Raw genomic sequence first — 18,558 nt, forward strand, 5'->3', positions numbered from 1 at the left:
AATAATTATTGATAGTATTTCTTACATAAGCGAATGGTCTTACACAATTGCGGATTCATAAGAATACAAAGGTAATTAATGTAGAGCATCAGAGCGATGTAAATGGAATACATGCATGCAAAGTTTGACTGACAGCCCGTTAATCACAAAATTCAAAGGTCAGCACACAAAATTCTGAAAACAGACTTTTGTGCTGTTTCGACACAAGACATCAGACGTTTAGCGATGATTTAAATGCCGAGCCAAACTGATGCACGCTCTGTGACAGTGAATTACGCTTCTGAATATGGCTCCACGACCTAGCGAGGTGGCGCAGTGGTCAGCACACTGGACTCGCATTCGGGAGGACGACGGTTCAATCCCGTCTCCACCCATCCTGATTTACGTTTTCCGTGATTACCCTAAATCGTTTCAGGCAAATGCCGGGACGGTTCCTTTGAAAGGGCACGGCCGATTTCCTTCCCCATCCTTCCCTAACCCGAGCTTGCGCTCCGTCTCTAATGACCTCGTTGTCGACGGGACGTTAAACAACACTAACCTAACCTATGGCTCCACGACAGTGCTTATAGAGCTCGCCTATGACATTGTGTTCCAAGAAACGGTTTCTTCCCACCTGTAAATAGTATCGTGTCTGGATCTTCAGCTTCGTCCATGGGAAGGTGGTGGGTCAACGGACGGAAGTGATGATTGCATGTAGTAGCCTGATAGCTCACTCCTTGGATCACTGTACTTCCTTCTACGCCCAATATGTATTTCTTAAACGACTGAATAACTGTGAACCTACATCTCGCTGTTGCTTACTCAAAAGATTTTCGTATGTAATGCTTAAGATTACCGGATAGTGTGTCCAACTGGAGTGCTACCTTATCTCACGCCAGCACATGCTCAGTTCTGAAGTGATAATCTAATATATGTCGCTAGTAATTATGCAGAGAATGTTTGTACAAGTCAAATTTGTGATTTAGTTTTCTTATGAGTGAAATGTGGAATGTTCTAAGAGTGTGCTCACTCACAGCTCGACCTTACCTTACTACGTCCCTGTTCCACTACATATTGGTCGCAGAGCGTGGTTTGGGCTTGGGGTAAGTGATAAAAAAGACAAAGTTTAGGAATATTTACTAACTGAAAACCTTTTGCAAATAGTGCTATGTTGCAGTTAGTATTTTGGTATGAGTGGAAGGGAGGTGATTAGGCTGACAGATCCGAGTAAAGTTCAAAATGGCTCTGAGCACTATGGGACTCAACTTCTGAGGTTATTAGTCCCCTAGAACTTAGAACTAGTTAAACCTAGCTAACCTAAGGACATCACACACATCCATGCCCGAGGCAGGATTCGAACCTGCGACCGTAGCGGCCTCGCGGTTCCAGACTGCAGCGCCTATAACCGCACGGCCACTTCGGCCGGCCTTCAGAGTAAAGCCTATGAGTATTAAATTCGTAATGCCAATCGTGAGGGAAACTCATCTACGCTGGCGCGGCAGCTGCAGGAGGGACTTGAGCAAGTCGTGTCCCCAACTAGCCTGCTCCTAGGAGCGGTAAGTATAACTGTCTCCCACATACGGCTGTCGTAACTGAGGTGCCCTTTGTAATTGTTATGTTAGAAGTCAGTAAAACATCAAGTTCACAGACCATTGTAGTTTGGGGATGAGTTATACATTATCTGAATATCCTCAGTGATTTACACAGCGTCAACGTGATGGAGGAACCTTAGAAACCCAAAACCTTCTTAGAAGAACGAGTCGACTCTTGTTTCTTCTTGTATGGCATCAGACAAATCTTCCCCGTCATAGAGGCCTTCAACGTACTCTTTCCACCTATCTGCTCACTCACCTGCATTTAACAGTATAATTCCCGTTGCACTCATAATGTTCCCACCTTACTTTTAATGTCACCGAGCGTTGTTTTGAATTTCCTATATGCTGAGTCAGTCCTTCCGAAATCATTTCTTCTTCGATTAAACCCTTTACACAGGGAACTGGAACGAATACTTTCTTGGGTAATGTGATCTCAAAATAACATAACGGTGCTAAGTCAAATCTTAAATCAGGAGCCCTGTTGAATAATATTCTACTCGTAACTATGACACATAAGCAAGGCATTACGAATACTTGGATATAACAACAAACATTAAAAGATTAAAAGAACTTTCCCGCAACATGATTTCAATGGAACCTTGCATGACATGAATCACAGGTTAACCAAAATCCCGCTTTCTAAGGGAAGCGGAACATTCATCTTGTCCAAGAGCGGAGCTGTTATCAAATTATATTTGCCTTTAAAGCAATTTCAAGAAACATTTTGCTAAAATCAAGCTGCCTGCTGATCTGTACTTTATAAAACACTCCACAAATAGACATCAACATAAGCACACAGAATACTGAAAGCTCAAGGACCAGTCCACCCACACATGTCACCATTCACAGTACAGATTTGAAGACAATGCTTTCAAACGCCGTCAGTCTATGAAACAAAATTGATTGGTGGCGTACATTAATAGCATGAGCTGGTAAGTGCTTGCATACCAAACTGTAAGCTCACTGTTTATTCGTTTACGTTTTCCCTTCTGTGCTAAGATGAAAATCCTCAAGCAGCACGGCGAAATCCTTCCAGATATCATCAAATAACACAAGCCGTACGTGTTGCGACTGTTGAGCTTTACGTTACGCAGACAACATGTTCATCAGCGCATTCTCAACTTGTAACCTCGACGGTGATCTAGATGGCCCAGCAAGCACAACTGTTTCACGCCAATGCTCAGTTCAAAACCCAAACGTAACTTGGACGCTATCTTAGTTCGATGTGACCCTGTGGGCGTCTACTATAAATGCTGCCATCGAGCTTATGTCCAAGTAACACTGTACCAACCTCGTGGCATAAATTCCACACGCAAACATTTCCCCACTGCCCACTAGATTCACCAGGTCCTCCATTCGTTGGAGGTGGCGAGGCCACGGGCCGGCCTGCACGCAGAACTTTAAAGCCTGATCTCTCGACCCCAGTGTCGCCTGGAAAGACTTTAGGGGAGGCAACACCAGGGGACACCGTCTCGGTATCTTTCACTATCGACAGCAGAACGGCTCATTCTACCCCACTTTAACAAACCCAAGAAAGGATAACCACAATTCGGTTTTATAATCCTGATGACCTTTGTAGTCTAACTTAAGCTGGCCAAGATGAACCCGGTTTTGTGGTTCCTGACGAAGCAACTGGCTGGTGTGATTTTATGGACAACTTTTACGTGGCTGTATGAAACACTCTAACATCTTTTCCGTAATTCTCTGTCCACCTTTAGTGTGTGCTTAAAGGTTCTTAACGTGTAACACGGCCACAGTGTGAAGAGAAACCCCACTACAGCCTAAGTTATACCGCCTAGACTATCTCTCACACGCAAGATAAATGTCATGATGGGGCGCAACTCGTTTGCCTTTAATATCTGAGTCCATCTTTTCAGGTAAGAGGTCACCAGTCATCCACAGATTACTAAGCAACAAATTGATGGGGCAGTGTAACGTGAGCTTCGCCGGATTGGTGCTACGCATTTCACTTAATGAAGCGCTAAATGTGAAAACCAACCAACTGACTGATCAAATTTAGGGAGGCTATGGGAATTAGAAAGCTGACTTTAAATTCCTGTTAATCTGCTCCACAATAGCAGGATGGAGAATGGGTTCAGCAGTAACGTGTGAAACAGCATGATCAAAGCAAAACTTTCAAAAACGCTTGACAAATAGGTGGCTGCATTATTCGACATCTAAACTTCGGCGGCTAAAAGCTAAAAGATGTGGTAGTCAGAAGTTGTATGGTAACATTTCCTGTAGTTGACGTACTTGGAATGACCAAAAACAAATCTAGTGAATACATTCAAAACAACAAACACGTAACGATGCCCATTTCTAGTGTGTGGTAGAAGATTTTATCCATTGGGCAATTTTCCCTGGAAGAGCACAACAAACCCAAAGACATGATGGAATTCGGCTTAGTTACCTCAAATAACACACATTGACCGAGTAGTTTTTTAAGATTTTTTTAAAGCCCGTTCCACATCAGCTGTTCCGTAATTTTTTGAACCATCTTCGCCAAACCCAAATGACTGCCACTCAAAGAGTGAAAGGAAAAATTGAACACAGTCAGTATCATGTGCTTTGGCAAACAAATCTTCAGCTGATTTACTAACAGTTTAAACAATTTCCAGTGGAAGAGCTATTAGTAATATCCCCATGGCAAAGTATTTTCTGAATTTTTCCATGCACCATATCCTATTACTGCTCCTCCGTCAGATGTCTAAACAACATTGTAAACTCGGTTAACACCACAGCTACACCTGCAGATGCCTTCTCAGTGAGATGATAATGCGAGATAGGAGGGAGGCTCTTCTTAATACACCCGATCCCGGGTACCCAAAAATCAATTTTCAGACCTGCGAATATGGTTAACCCAGAATTTAAAGGCCTATTTTGCTAGACCTAACAAGTACCCAGCACAATAGCTTGTTATCCGCTTCCTAATAAATGGTTTAATGTTAGAGGTAAAGCGTAAACTTCACTGTGAGAAGACGATGGCTAGGGCTTCGAACTCGTAGACCGAGTACTTTTTTTCAGATTTCGACAGCGATCGTGAAGCATATATTAATGGGCTACATTTGCCTTCTTTTTCGTGATGTAATACGACAATAAGGCCACTATAGATACGTCTCTTTGACCAACAAAATCCCGTCTACAGACCAGGGTGTTCAAGACAGGATGGATACAGAAGTTTTCAGGGTATCAAAGGCTCACTGGTGAACATGAGTCCAGCAAAAACATTCACTTTTTTGGCGGAGGTAGTTGAGGGGCGTGTCATGCTGAGCAACGTTTAGGACCAAGTTACCAAAAAAATTGTCATCCCGACAGACAGAGCCATACCTTTTTTAACCTTAAGTGGTCATAGGTCGCAGATAGCTTTAGTTCTACTTTGTTCAGTGCACGAAATGCTGTCCACGAAAGTGTGACCAAGAAAGGAAATTTGAACTAAGCTAACCTTGGAAGGTTTGGCAGGAAACCTGGTTTCCTTAAATTGGTGTAAAACCTAAATAATGTGCGGAAGATGTTCAACAAATGCTTTGCTACATATGAGAGCATCCTGAAGGTAGTTGTAAAGGCACTGAAATTTCAAAACCCCTGAAACTGCATCTAATAACCCAGACAGCACAGCAGCTCCAGTGGCCAATCCAAAGAGAACACGATTAAATTCAAAGATACTATAGTCCATAGGGAATTCCGTAGGTAGTTTAGACTCTTCCGCCAAAAGAATTTGGTAATCAGCTTGGTTTAAATCGGTGACGCTAAGAAAGCGATTCAGAGTAAACTAAGAAAAACCAATACGTAAATGGTCCCGGCGGAGGTTCGAGTCCTCCCATGGGCATGGGTGTGTGTGTTTGTCTTTAGGATAATTTAGGATAAGTAGTGTGTAAGCTTAGGGACTGATGACGTTAGCAGTTAAGTCCCATAAAACCTCACACACATTTTTCACCAATAGGTAAATGAGGCAACGGTACTGATCCTAAGATGACATTTTGATTTAAGGCACGATAGTCCACTACAGGATGATAAACCACCCGCCCCCCCCCCTCCCGCGTGATCTACGGACTTGGAAAATGGGTGAGGCATCTGATATCGAAGTCCTAGTCGCGCCACCCTTCAGAAGCTGGTCGACTGTACTACGAAACTCTCTCATCTTGGTAAGTGACAAACCCCTTGTTTAACAGGAATGTTGAATGCGGCACTGACCTTTTTTTTTTTTTTTTTTTTTTTGTAAATGATTGAGAGTGAACATTTAGCCTCACTACTAACCGCACAAAATATCTGCTGAGCATTAATTTACGGTAGGTAATCTTCGCTTCCTCCTTAAAGTTAAATAAATAGCTCGCTTCTGAATAATTCTTCATCAAAAAATCACACTCCAAAATCCCATGGAGGGGCCATGAAGTATCGAAAATTTTCGGTTTGAACGGACACTGCCCAGTTTCCGATTGCAGGCTACCACTGGCCGTAAAACATCTTCACTCGACATGAGCTAACGGTCCAAATCCTCGATATGGAAGGTAATACCGACTAAAAAGGAAACCAAGCCACCGGAATCAACCAACAGAACATGAAAATGAACGTATAAAGGGTAATGGACTAAGATGAAAACCATGGATTTTCTGATACCGAAAGAGTGGTCCAAGGCCAGTCAGAGGCCACGTTACCAAATGGTGGCGTTATTTGCTTCTAAACACTTTATGGCTGCGGACAGTGCTTATGCACATGACCGAATTTACAACGAAAGCACATAATTTCCGTTAGGTCGTCTTCGTGGGGAAACAAGAGTCAACGCATTTCTACAAGTATCCTTCCGCTCCCCTCTTAACTTCGAGCTATGTTTGTTAATATTTTCTTCTCAATAAATAACATTATGTAAATCAGCATAAGACGCCTGTGTATCACAAAATACGATACGTGGGGGCGTGTTCGTTGAAGAATAATATATACTATATAATGAAGACATTCTGCGTGTTTGTCTACACACTATTGAGCAATTTGTACACTAAAGAAGTGTTTCTTCTCTCATGTGGATCTCTGTCTTTTCTAGCAGAATATTCATCATGTGGAGAACTATTATTTTCAACAGCTTCAGCCACTGATCTATTCAAAATTCCCACAGTTAATAGGTGTATAATTTGGAACATGAGGTTATGTGACAGCTGTAAAATGACAGCCTGCTCTTCTAATGCGACCTTTAACCGTAGAACACTTCTTACATCCGTTATCTAATAATATTTTGATAGCTGCTAATTACTGATACTAACGGGTTTGGTAATTTAGAATAACTTTACCAAAATTTGGTTTGCTGGTTGTCACTCTTTGAAACTGCGTCTTCACTTAATTGTGGAATATGCGACTCCATTTCCCCTTGAAAAATTAACAGACTAACTTTTTGCTGTAGAGGAAATAAATCACACAGCAGTTGTTGAACTTGAGGGCGAGAGGCAACTTCAGTACTCAAAACATTCAAATCCGCAATCCTATTATACAAATGAGTAACATACGTCTGAATTCGCAAAAGCTGTAATCGTGAATGCGATACGTGTTCCAAAACTTACAGCACTCTCAAGTGCATCGCCTAACAGCTTACCACAAGCAGCGCAGTGGTAGTCACCTCTTTTGTGGTGCTTATGGTCTAAGAGGCCCTGCAACCACTGTATAGGTTTAGCCACTGTTCCTGACTGTTCCTTCCAATAATCTGAAGCTGGTAGATCAAACACGACATTCCAAATAAGACACGCCCACTACAGCACAGTGTACAGATGCCACCCTAAAACAACAAAAAACACAAATAGAACCTAGAAACAAAATAAGCCTTCAGTCACACGGGGCTGACCATATGCCTACCCAGCTTCCTCAGAACTACCATAGATATAACATTCAACTCAAAGTACCAAGCGCTCACACCAAGAAATAAATACACTGAAGCTCGAAAGAAATTGGTAAGGCATGCGCTTTCAAATACAGAGATATGTAAACGGCCAGAATACGGCGCTGCGGTCCGCCTATATAAAAAAAAAAAAAACAAGTGTCTGCCGCAGTTGTTAGAACGGTTACTGCTGCTTAACAGAAGCTCTCCTGCGAAACCTGCAGAACTGGCACTCCTGAAAGAAAGGATATTGCAGAGACATGGTTTAGCCACAGCCTGGGGGATGTTTCCAGAATGAGATTTTCACTCTGCAGCGGAGTGTGCGCTGATATGAAACTTCCTGGCAGATTTCGCAGGAGAGCTTCTGTTTAGTTTGGAAGGTAGGAACGAGGTACTGGCAGAAGTAAAGGTGTGAGGACGGGGCGTGAGTCGTGCATGGGTAGCTCAGATGGTAGAGCACTTGCCCGCGGAAGGCAAAGGTCTCGAGTTCGAGTCTCGGTCCGGCACATAGTTTTAATCTGCCAGGAAGTTTCGTATCAGCGCACACTCCGCTGCAGAGTGAAAATCTCATTCAAGATTTACCCAGACAGCAGAGTGGCGCAGTGGAAGCGTGCTGGGCCCATAACCCAGAGGTCCGTGGATCGAAACCACGCTCTGCTAAAATTAGGGAGTCTGCCTTCGGCGGTGCTACGGCACGGACGTCTGTTTACGTCCCTGCCGGAGAAGTTCGCGCTCGCGCAGTTGTTTACCTCGTCGGCGTACTAGTGCGTTTAGACGACTCGATATAGAATGGCACATGCATACCGAAAGTCGACTCTCAAGATTAGTTTTTCGAATGAATATGCGAGACCGAAAGCCTACGAAATAGAAGGGTTCCTACGAGACGAAGTTAAACCTGACTACAACGAACTTATCGGAATCCACCTCTCAATAGTGAGCAGTGTTGTTTACGTCAAGCTGATTAACGACGCAGTATGTGACAGAATCATCCGAGATACTAAACATGGCCTCAAATTTTGTCACTCTGATGGACATGTTGGAGAAGTAACTATTGATCATGCAGGACTGAGCTTACGGAACATACGTATTTTCGAACTTCCCTTCGAGGTTCCGTCTGACTTGGTCGTTGACGCCTTACGCCCATATGGAAGAGTGCTTAGCCACGTTGAGGAAAAATGGTCCAACTTCACGACTTACCCCGTTCTCAATGGGGTGCGTCAAATCAGAATAGAACTGACACGACATGTACCCTCGTACTTGTTCATCGGCGGATGCAGAGCTATAATCATCTACGATGGACAACCCAAAACATGCTCAGGCTGTGGGAAAGAGGGCCACGTCCGTTCCGAACGTATGCAGCGGAGGATAGTGCAAGTTCCAAACGGTGAACCCGTACCTCCGTCCACGTTGGCGCCGCTGCCACTAACGTATGCGGGGTCAACAGAAGCGTCCGATCTTACCCGTCGGCTTTGACCCGTGACGTAAGCGTGTTGTGGTGTGTGACGTCATTACGGCGCGGAGTTTGATTTGCGATTGTGGCGTGTTTGTAGATGTCTTGTTTTTGTTTGTCGTGCTCTCTGGTGGTGTGTTCATGGTTTTCGTTTGTTTCGTTTGTTTCGTGTGGTGGGGTCAGTTTTCTGTTGCTCAGGTGTTGGATTTGAAGCGGTTTTAGTTCAGTATTTTTTCGTTGGTGTGTGTGTGTGTGTTTTTGTATGTGTGTGTGTGTGTGTGTGTGTGTGTGTGCGTGCGTGCGTGTGTGCATTTGTGTGTGATTGTGGTGGCCAATCTAGTTTGTGGAGCTGGAACTTTTTTGAGGTAAGTTCCGTTTTTTTTTTTGTTATTTATGTATGTTTTGTGTATTGGGTATAGGTTGGAAACATCCGATCTCACGCGTCGGCTTTGACCCGTGACGTAAGGGACCTACACATTGATCTGTAGCGTAGCCCTGAATACGAGGTTAGGTTGGGAGTTTTTTTTTGGAATGCGGCCGCGGCAGCGGCCGCCTATGATTCGAAAATATTGATTTGACACTAATGAACATGTATACGTAATATGAAGCAATTTGATGAACATATTGATCTGTAGCGTAGCCCACTTGAGGTTAGGTTGGGAGTTTTTTTTTTGGAATGCGGCCGCGGCAGCGGCCGCCTATGATTCGAAAATATTGATTTGACACTAATGAACATGTATACGTAATATGAAGCAATTTGATGAACATATTGATCTGTAGCGTAGCCCACTTGAGGTTAGGTTGGGAGTTTTTTTTTGGAATGCGGCCGCGGCAGCGGCCGCCTATGATTCGAAAATATTGATTTGACACTAATGAAGCCTGTGGGGGGATGGGGGGGCACTGCAGACTCCCCCCACCGCATAACGACACATGATGATCAAATTTTGAAAAAAAATGAAAAATTTTTTCCGTACCTGCTAAACTGCATAAGTGCCGATGTATGTAGGTGTAAGGGAAGCTTTCGTTTCTTAGTTTTCTATTGGGGGATGTGATCGGTAGGTTCTGTTGAGCTATATAGGTTAAGGGAAGTGTCCGATTATGGATAGGAATGTGTTTTTTGGTATTTGGTCAGTTTTGTGATGTTGATTTATTTCGTTGTTTTGCGTGGTTTTGAATGGCGGTCGGTGGCTACATTTCTGTATATTTAGTTTCTCCGCACCCAAAAACCCCTAATTTCCCACGCTTGTCCCGTTACAGTCATTAGGCTTTTTGTGAAACTTGTGTATTTCAGTGTTTACAATACGTATGCGATGTTTTTATATCCGCCATATTGGAATTGTTTATAGTCGTTTCCGCGGTATTTGTGACGTCATGGGTCAAAGCCGACGGGTAAGATCGGACGCTTCTGTATTTCCCGTATGCGGACGCATTTCGAACGGATCCCATGCCGAAGAATGACCAGCTACAGAATCCTGACAGTTTACGGCAACCGACTGCGGCAGAGACCGCCTCCAGTGACGAAACGACGCACACCTCTGCCGCTCCGGCGCCGACGACGCACTTAACCGAGCGGAAAGGATCGGTAGGAGAAATGGAAATTGATCCTGCTGTTGTGCCGACAGCTGCTTTCGTCCCTGAGCACCGGGAGTAACTTCCGCACTCGGATACGGAGGCGCACACGCGCAAACAACGATCACCGAAGCGCCACAAGAAACGACGGCTCGCGCCGTCGGATACCTGCTTACTGCAGTCCACGTCAGACGGACTTGGGTGTAACGTCGATACAGTGCATCCGGATGCGCAACGGGAGGATCTACCTCCCACACAGCAGTACGACGCGAATCATGAAACGCAGGGGTTGAATACAGACACACCGGACGGAAAGCCGACGGACGGAGTCCCTCCACCGACCGCAGCAACGCCACCGCCTTCGGTCAGCCCGGCCGGAGAGACACGACGGGAGCTGGACCTCCAGCACAGGAACTGGGCCGACGAATCCGATACTGACCCCCACACCGACGACGCACTCGCAATGGCGAGTGCTGCGTCCACCGGATGTTAACCGCGCAGAAGATTCAGACTGACGCACAGACAGCATGTCACCGGGCAGCAGCACACAAATTAACATAAGCGTTCATGTGCGCTTTACGCACTGAGGAACAGCGGCAGGCATATCGAACAGCCTCTATTAATATTAATACGATCAGAACGCCTGTCAAATTGCAATTATTACGAGACATGTTGCATGCGTCAGACGTCGACATCGTTCTGCTGCAGGAAGTATGTGTTGAGAGCTTCCCCGACCTCTATGAGTACGATACGTACATTACACCTACTACCGACGGCGGCAGCGGAACAGCGATACTTCTACGTAGCGGCATAGTAGCCGAGGACGTGGTGTACCTGCCGTCAGCGCGAGGACTAGCGCTCACAGTGTTGGGAGTACGGGTCGTTAACATTTACGCACCGTCGGGGTCAGACAGACGGCGCGACCGATCCCGATTTTACGCAGAGGAGATTGCAACACTATTCTTAGGTCGGTATGAACATGTCTTATTTGGAGGCGACTTCAACTGCGTGCTCGCACCAAAAGATCAACACCCCCGTTATACTTCATGCCCGGAGCTGCGGCAACTCATACTGGACATGAATCTCATTGATACATGGGAGCAGATACATGGCGACAGACGTGGATACACCTACGTCACGAGTCACTCTGCAAGTCGTCTCGATCGCATTTACGTAACACGTCGTCTCGAACCTGCGATCCTCGATGCGGAATTGTGGCCTGTCCCCTTTTCAGATCATATAGCATATATATGCACGGTCTCCCTGAGTCGTCAACAGGTGTGGAGGAGTCGCAGTGTTTGGAAACTGAATACAGCACACCTTAGGGAACCTGAGTGCAGACGCTTAGTCGAAGACACTTGGCATGTGTGTGAACGACGCCTCCCGACATATCCGACGACGTTGCAGTGGTGGCTGGAATGCGTTAAGCCTGCATTGCGCCGAGCGTTAATTGCATACGGAAGAGAGCAGATGATGTGGAGGCGGTACACGACGGAATTTTATTTCACGATGCTCCGCGAACTATCTGTACAAGCACCTTCACAGGAGCGTCGTGCCGGAATAAAACGAGCACAGGCCCAAATAATTTCCATAACGCGCCGCCGACTGGAGGGTGTCGCAATCCGTGCAAGGGCCTTTGAACGAGTCCGTGGAGAATCTCCGTCGATGTATCACGTTATTAGAGAAAAACAACGTAGCCGCAGAACCTTAATACAGACGGTCGTACTGCCAGATGGTCGCTGCACGACAACGCAAAAAGACATTGCCAACGCTTTCGTGGAACACTACGGTCATCTCTATGAAGAAGCGGAACACGATCAGGCAGCCTTTCATGAGGTCCGACGAACGCTCTCCGCGTGTCTCGACGAGTCGGCCAACCTGGAGTTAACAGGTGAAATCACAGTTGACGACGTAATGGAAGCGATTGATAAGGGAGCGTCGCACAAATCGCCGGGGCCCGACGGGTTTCCGTTAGAGTTCTATCGTACATTTAAAGATCTCATGATTCCACGATGGACTGCCATGTACGGCGAATTGATGTCTCCCAACGTGCCTCTTCCACCCTCCTTCGTGGAAGGAATGATCATCCCCATCCACAAACCATCTGGCGGCACAGGGATACAGGCCTACCGGCCACTGACCCTTCTTAATTGCGACTACAAGATCTACGCCAGGATACTTGCAGCACGCTTTAAACGCGCAATACGACAAGTGATTTCACTCGACCAAACCCAGCTAGGAGGAGCTAGCAATATACAAACGGCACTCAGCGACTACCGCGATGTTATCGCACTGGCATCAACATGTCGTCTCCGGGGTGTATTGGTGTCGATAGACTTCGATCGCGCATTTGACAGGCTGAGTCATGCTTATCTCACGGACGTGATGATGAAAATGAAGTTTCCGGAAAGTTTTGTCACCGTCGTCATGCGACTACTCCACGGAGCCGCATCCAAAGTGCTCATCAATGGACGCTTGGTGGGGCCCATCACCATCTCACGATCGGTCAGACAAGGGTGCCCGCTGTCAACGATATTGTATGCCATCGCTGTCGAGCCGCTGCTTTGCGGGCTCCGGAATCGACTCCAAGGAATGACGATAAGGCACACCAAGTTTGTATGCCGAACATACGCAGATGACCTAGTGTTTTTAGCAAGGTCAGGCGACGAGGCAGGAGCGGCCTTGCATTGGATTCATTTGTATTGTATGGCTACGGGAAGTCGCCTGAACATGGCAAAGTCGGGAGCGATGAACATCGGGAGAGGACTCCCAACAGGAAGTGTAGCACCATTACAGCCGATCAACAAGATGAAATGCCTAGGAATTATCTTCACTACCGACGTTCGACGCACGGTGGCACTGAGTTACAGAAATCTTCTGCAAACAATTCGTGCGAGTGTCCGAAGTCACAGGTTAAAGGCACTGGATATGATACAACGGGTCACCTTTGCCAACACTTATCTAGCCTCTCGCATCCCCCACCTGGCACAAGTTCTTCCTATGCCGGTGGTGTTGGCCCGCCGAATCCTGGCGGCACTCGGATATTTTGTGAGCACAGGTCTGCTTTTTAGGTAGGGTACGAAACCCTCACCCTTCCTCGTAGTCGTGGAGGTCTTGGACTAGTCCACGTACGCGACCGAGCAGTGGCTATTTATGTAACCACAATGATAAAGATGTGGACACGACACCAGACAAGTCTGACGGGCAGCTTGATAGACGAACTCGCTCCACCTTCTCTTTCGGCCCCGGTAACGGCGGCTCACATCTCACCATCGCTTGCCCATATGCGAACCTTCTTTGTGGAACACAGTTATGTACATATGGAACTACCGACTACCAGGACGGCAACGGCACGTGATATATATCACATCTTAACTCGACGACGGCCGAATAATCCCGTAGAGCGCCGCCAACCAACAGTTACGTGGTCAGTGGTATGGCGTACAGTGCACCACCCACACCTCGATACGGGAACGCGCGCATTGTGGTATCAGGTGGTAAATGGGAAATACGTGACTCGTTCCAGGTTGCATACAATTCATATGGCGGACGAGCCACTGTGTCCGCAGTGCAATGTTATAGACACTGAGGAGCATCGCCTGATATGCGGTCCTTCGGCGGACGTCTGGTGTTTGGTCAAAAAAATGATCGCCTTCCTCCTTCGGGTGGGGCCGCAAACAATAGAACCACGCACACTACTTCTCCCAGATAGGACATATTATCCCCGAACGAAGACAAACGCAGTGACTTGGATTCGAGGTTTGACTGTGCGTTATCTTTTCCGAGACGGCAGTAAGAATGTGCTTGACTTTTGGGCCTTACTACAGGAACATCACTCACAGCTTATGAGACATCCGAGATATCGAACATATTACGCAAATTTTTTAGGGAGTGCCTTGCTTGATCCCCCACCCAGTTGGGGTGTCCCGGGTAGGAGAATGTAATTATTGTCTATAAGTCTCAGAACAAGAAAGGACCAGGACAGTGGAGAGGATCCACAAACACACGTGAAGACGTACCCGACACCAACGCGAGGTGTGACGGGATTAGCGAGGTACGCGCCTAAAAGAGGAACGTCGACCGTTATTGTTTGTACTGCCAGAAGCAGGATATTTTATTTATTTTTTTTCATTATTATGTTAAAAAATCCACTTATTTACGTTGCCCAGAAACATTTTCTTTTATAGTCATCGTCTTATATATTAAAAAAAATGCTAGAAGCAGTTTATGTTTGTTATTGTAAAAAAAAAAATGTTCTGCACTTTCGTACCGCAGGTCCCGGTTTCAATACCGCTCGGAATCAAATATTTTATTTTTTCTTTTCACTTTTATTTATCTTATATGTACATAATATTTATATATTTGTATAGATGTATGACATTTAAGATAAAAAAAAAAAGTTGGTAGAGCACTTGCCCGCGGAAGGCAAAGGTCTCGAGTTCGAGTCTCGGTCCGGCACATAGTTTTAATCTGCCAGGAAGTTTCATATCAGCGCACACTCCGCTGCAGAGTGAAAATCTCATTCAAGATTTAATTGAGTCTGAACGTGGTATTATAGCCGAGCCACAAGCGTTGGGGCACAGCATCTCCGAGGTAGCGATGAAGTGGGAATTTTCCCGTATAACCATTTCACGAGTGTACCGTGAATATCAGGAATCCGCTAAAACATCATCTCCCACGTCGCTACGGCCGGAAAAAGATCCTGCACGAACGGGATTAACGACGACTGAAGAGAATCTTTCAACGTGACAGAAGTGCATCCCTTTCGAAACTTGCTGCAGATTTCAGTGCTGGGCCATCAACAAGTGTGAATCGATATGGCCTTTCGGAGCCGAAAGTCCAGTCGTGTAGCCTTGATGACTGCACGACACAAAGCATTACGCCTGGCCTGGGCCCGTCAACACCGACAAATTAACATGTTGCCTGGTCGAACGAGTCTCATTTCAAATTGTATCGAGCGGATACACGTGCACCGGTATGGAGACAACCTCATGAGTGCATGGACCCTGCATGTCAGCAGGGGGCTGATCAAACTGGTAGAGTCTCTTTAATAGGGTGGGGCATGTGCAGTTGGAGTGATATTGGACCCCTGATATGTCTCTGACAGGTGACACGTACGTAAGCATCCTGTCTGAACATCTGCATCCATTCATGTCCATTGTGCAGTCCGACGGACTTGGACAATTCTAGCAGGACAATGCAACACCCCACACGTTCAGAATTGCTACAGAGTGGCTCCAGGAACACTCTTCTGAGTTTAAGCACTTCCGATGACCACCAGACACCCCATAAATGAACATTATTGAGCATATCTGGGATGCTTTAAAAAGTGCATTTCAGAAGAGATCTCCACCCTCTCGTGCTCTTACGAATTTATACGAATTTATGGACAGCCGCGCAGGCTTCATTATGTCAATTACCTCTAACACTACTTCAGACTTTAGTAGAGTCCATAGAAGTCGTGTTGCGGCAATTCTGCGTGCTCGCGGAACCCTACACGATATTAGGCAGTTCTACCAGTTTCTTTGACTCTTCAGTGCACGTGCAACCGAAACAACAATATTTCAAACACTAAATTGGATATAAACTCTTTGAGTTGTACAACATCTCACAAGAACTTCAAAAAGTGGCTGGTGCTTTCATCATGTTGCGTTCACAAACAGATTAATTATGATCCAGAGGGAATCACACTCTTCAGTGATCTGAAACACAAGCGAGAAGACCCGGGTTTGATTCCCGGCCGTGGGGATGATTTTAATTTATTTCTTCAGTCTCCATCATTATCGTAGATAAAGATGAGACTTAAATGTCTCGGGGATAAGTTAATTATAAGATACATAAGAAGCAATTACAACAAATGTGTTAAAAGGAAATAAGCAACTGCATCCTTTAAGCTCGAAAATGGCACGAAGGCTTTCTTGGGTAATATGAACTGAAAACAATAAAATGGTGCAAAGACATATCATGCATGAATCAGGGACCCCACTGAATAAAATTTTACTCTTAAGTAAGATTTAAATAAAAAGGGCCCTATCAATACTCAGACAAAAGAACAAGGATTAAAAGATTAAAACAAATTTCCTACTTGCATTCCTCTAGACGACCGAATAACGAAGTAATAGGTTAGAATGTGTTGGGCTGCTTTGGTGATGAAGTCAGAATTTGAGAAGATGATCGATTTGGGTTGGAGTGTTATTTGATGAGGGTGTAGAGTGTTCAGTTGACCCCTTCTGCACATTTGCTGCCTTTATTTAGTTGAGTGAAGATCGCTTGTGGTGTGTTGGATACATGCTTGTCTGTTCTCTAGACCTGGGAAGGACCTTAGTTGACCTGTAAATTATAGCGAAGATCTGGAATATGTCACATGACTGACAGCGGTATTCGAGAGTGGAAATATCATTTTTCGTATGTTTGTTTATAGTTAGTGAGTAGTTTACAGTATGCTGCACATGGATAAAGTTCAGGGTTTGTAGATAATTAATTTGAAGTATATATCTTGGGAATTTTGATGAACAAGCGTTCGGTAGGGTGTAGCCTAGTGGCCGATATTGAGAAGTACAGCTAAAATGATGTAATATTATGGAGAAAGTACGTGTGTTCTTGTAGTCTATGAGTCTGGGGATGTTTGTAGAAAAGCGAACACACAAGGAAGGAGAGACAGTAACGCGTTTGTGCTGAGGGGGAAGCGATCCCCAATTTTGTGCAACAGTTCTAAGAGTGTGTTCAATCCGCTGATGCAAAATGGCATATCAGCGCTGTTGAGTCTGTAGAGAGAAAGAGCAAGTTGACGTTGCTTCCCTAGGAATGGAGAGCATTGGGACATATAAAAGGTGTATGAGTAGGGTAATTTTTTCGGGTGATGTAGAGATATACACGAGAAGTGAAATTTTTTCTGTCAAATGTGTATATATTGTATTGTAAAGTTAACCTGGGTGACAATCTGTTGCCTTTGTACAATTTTATTGTAAAGTCAGTAATGCTCATGTTATGGGATGAGCAGAGATGATGACTGTATGTGTCGTATCGTGAGGGAGGTATAGATTGAGGTGACTGTGGGTGCAATTTACCGATCTCTGTAAAATAACAACAGATAGCGCCAGAAAGAAAAGAAAAAGCTGGATAGTTCTTCGATCCGGGAGTAATCACTAACTTAGCGGTTAAATTAGATAAGAGAAAATAAGAATTCTAGATTGACTGCATGGTGGGATATAGGAGGGGTCATCTGCATATGTTGAGAGTATGAAAACTGAAATGTTAGGGGTGGTTGGGACGAGGCAATGTTCGTAAAGAGGTCATGTTATGTGGTGAATTTCCATGCGCGCAGAATTTGAGCCATGTAGAAAGGGAGCGTTACCTATTTGTGGTAGACTACACAATTTCCAAGAGGTTGACTTGGCGGTTTTTTTAGTGAGCAGGTGAGTAGTAACTGTTTTCGCGGCGGCGTTGATCGTGTGTGTCAACGAGCTATGGGCTATGCTGTCAATAGACGTGAAGGCAAGTCCAGACCTGAGACGTCGGCGGTGTACAACAGAAGAACAATGTAGTTTTCACATGTGTCAGAGGAGAGAGCCCTTACTGTTCGGCTGTCACGAGCGCGCGGAAGCTAAACTTGGTTGGAGGCTCTGGACTGGCGTTTGGGTGCGTCTGTTGCACTATTTTGCGAACTGGTCTGTGGAAGAGATTAAGAGTACAGAGTTCGTCTGCGGATATTGTGTACTGCATTATTTAAGAGTAGTTTGCTATTGTGTGGTGGAATTAGGAGTTGTTTACGTGTTTGTGGGCTGTGTCACATGACCACAGGCAGATCAGTGTGGGTGTTTTGTGACTGTGTGACAAATATACTCCATGCCTAAATAAAAGGGCTCAAAATAAATAGAGTGCAGTCCTTCCTTACTTCCCCGAGCAGCACAGCGCAGTCTGAGTGGTTTTTGCGCAATTTTAAAGCAGAGGATCTTGGTTTACTTCAAGAAAAGGATGAAAGAGTAGTCTGGTGGAGGGACTGAGTGATACCTAGTGGAGAACACCTGAGTGATACCTAGTGGAGAACACGCTGTTTGACGACATTATGGATAACTGTACTTTGGTAATGATCTGATGCCAGGGGGTGT

General features: G+C 45.3%; 1 protein-coding gene and 1 non-coding gene across 2 annotated transcripts in view; both read left to right on the top strand.

Annotated features, from left to right (window-relative positions):
- LOC126142862 (fatty acyl-CoA reductase wat-like) overlaps positions 1-18,558 on the top strand; it is a 156,638-nt gene that overhangs the window by 101,057 nt on the left and 37,023 nt on the right. The gene's annotated exons all lie outside the window — the stretch shown is intronic.
- On the top strand, positions 8,020-8,091 carry Trnam-cau (transfer RNA methionine (anticodon CAU)). Its single transcript has one exon. It is a non-coding gene; the product is annotated as a tRNA-Met (tRNA).

This window comes from Schistocerca cancellata, unplaced genomic scaffold (genome assembly GCF_023864275.1).
Source record: "Schistocerca cancellata isolate TAMUIC-IGC-003103 unplaced genomic scaffold, iqSchCanc2.1 HiC_scaffold_756, whole genome shotgun sequence".
Taxonomy (NCBI): domain Eukaryota; kingdom Metazoa; phylum Arthropoda; class Insecta; order Orthoptera; family Acrididae; genus Schistocerca; species Schistocerca cancellata.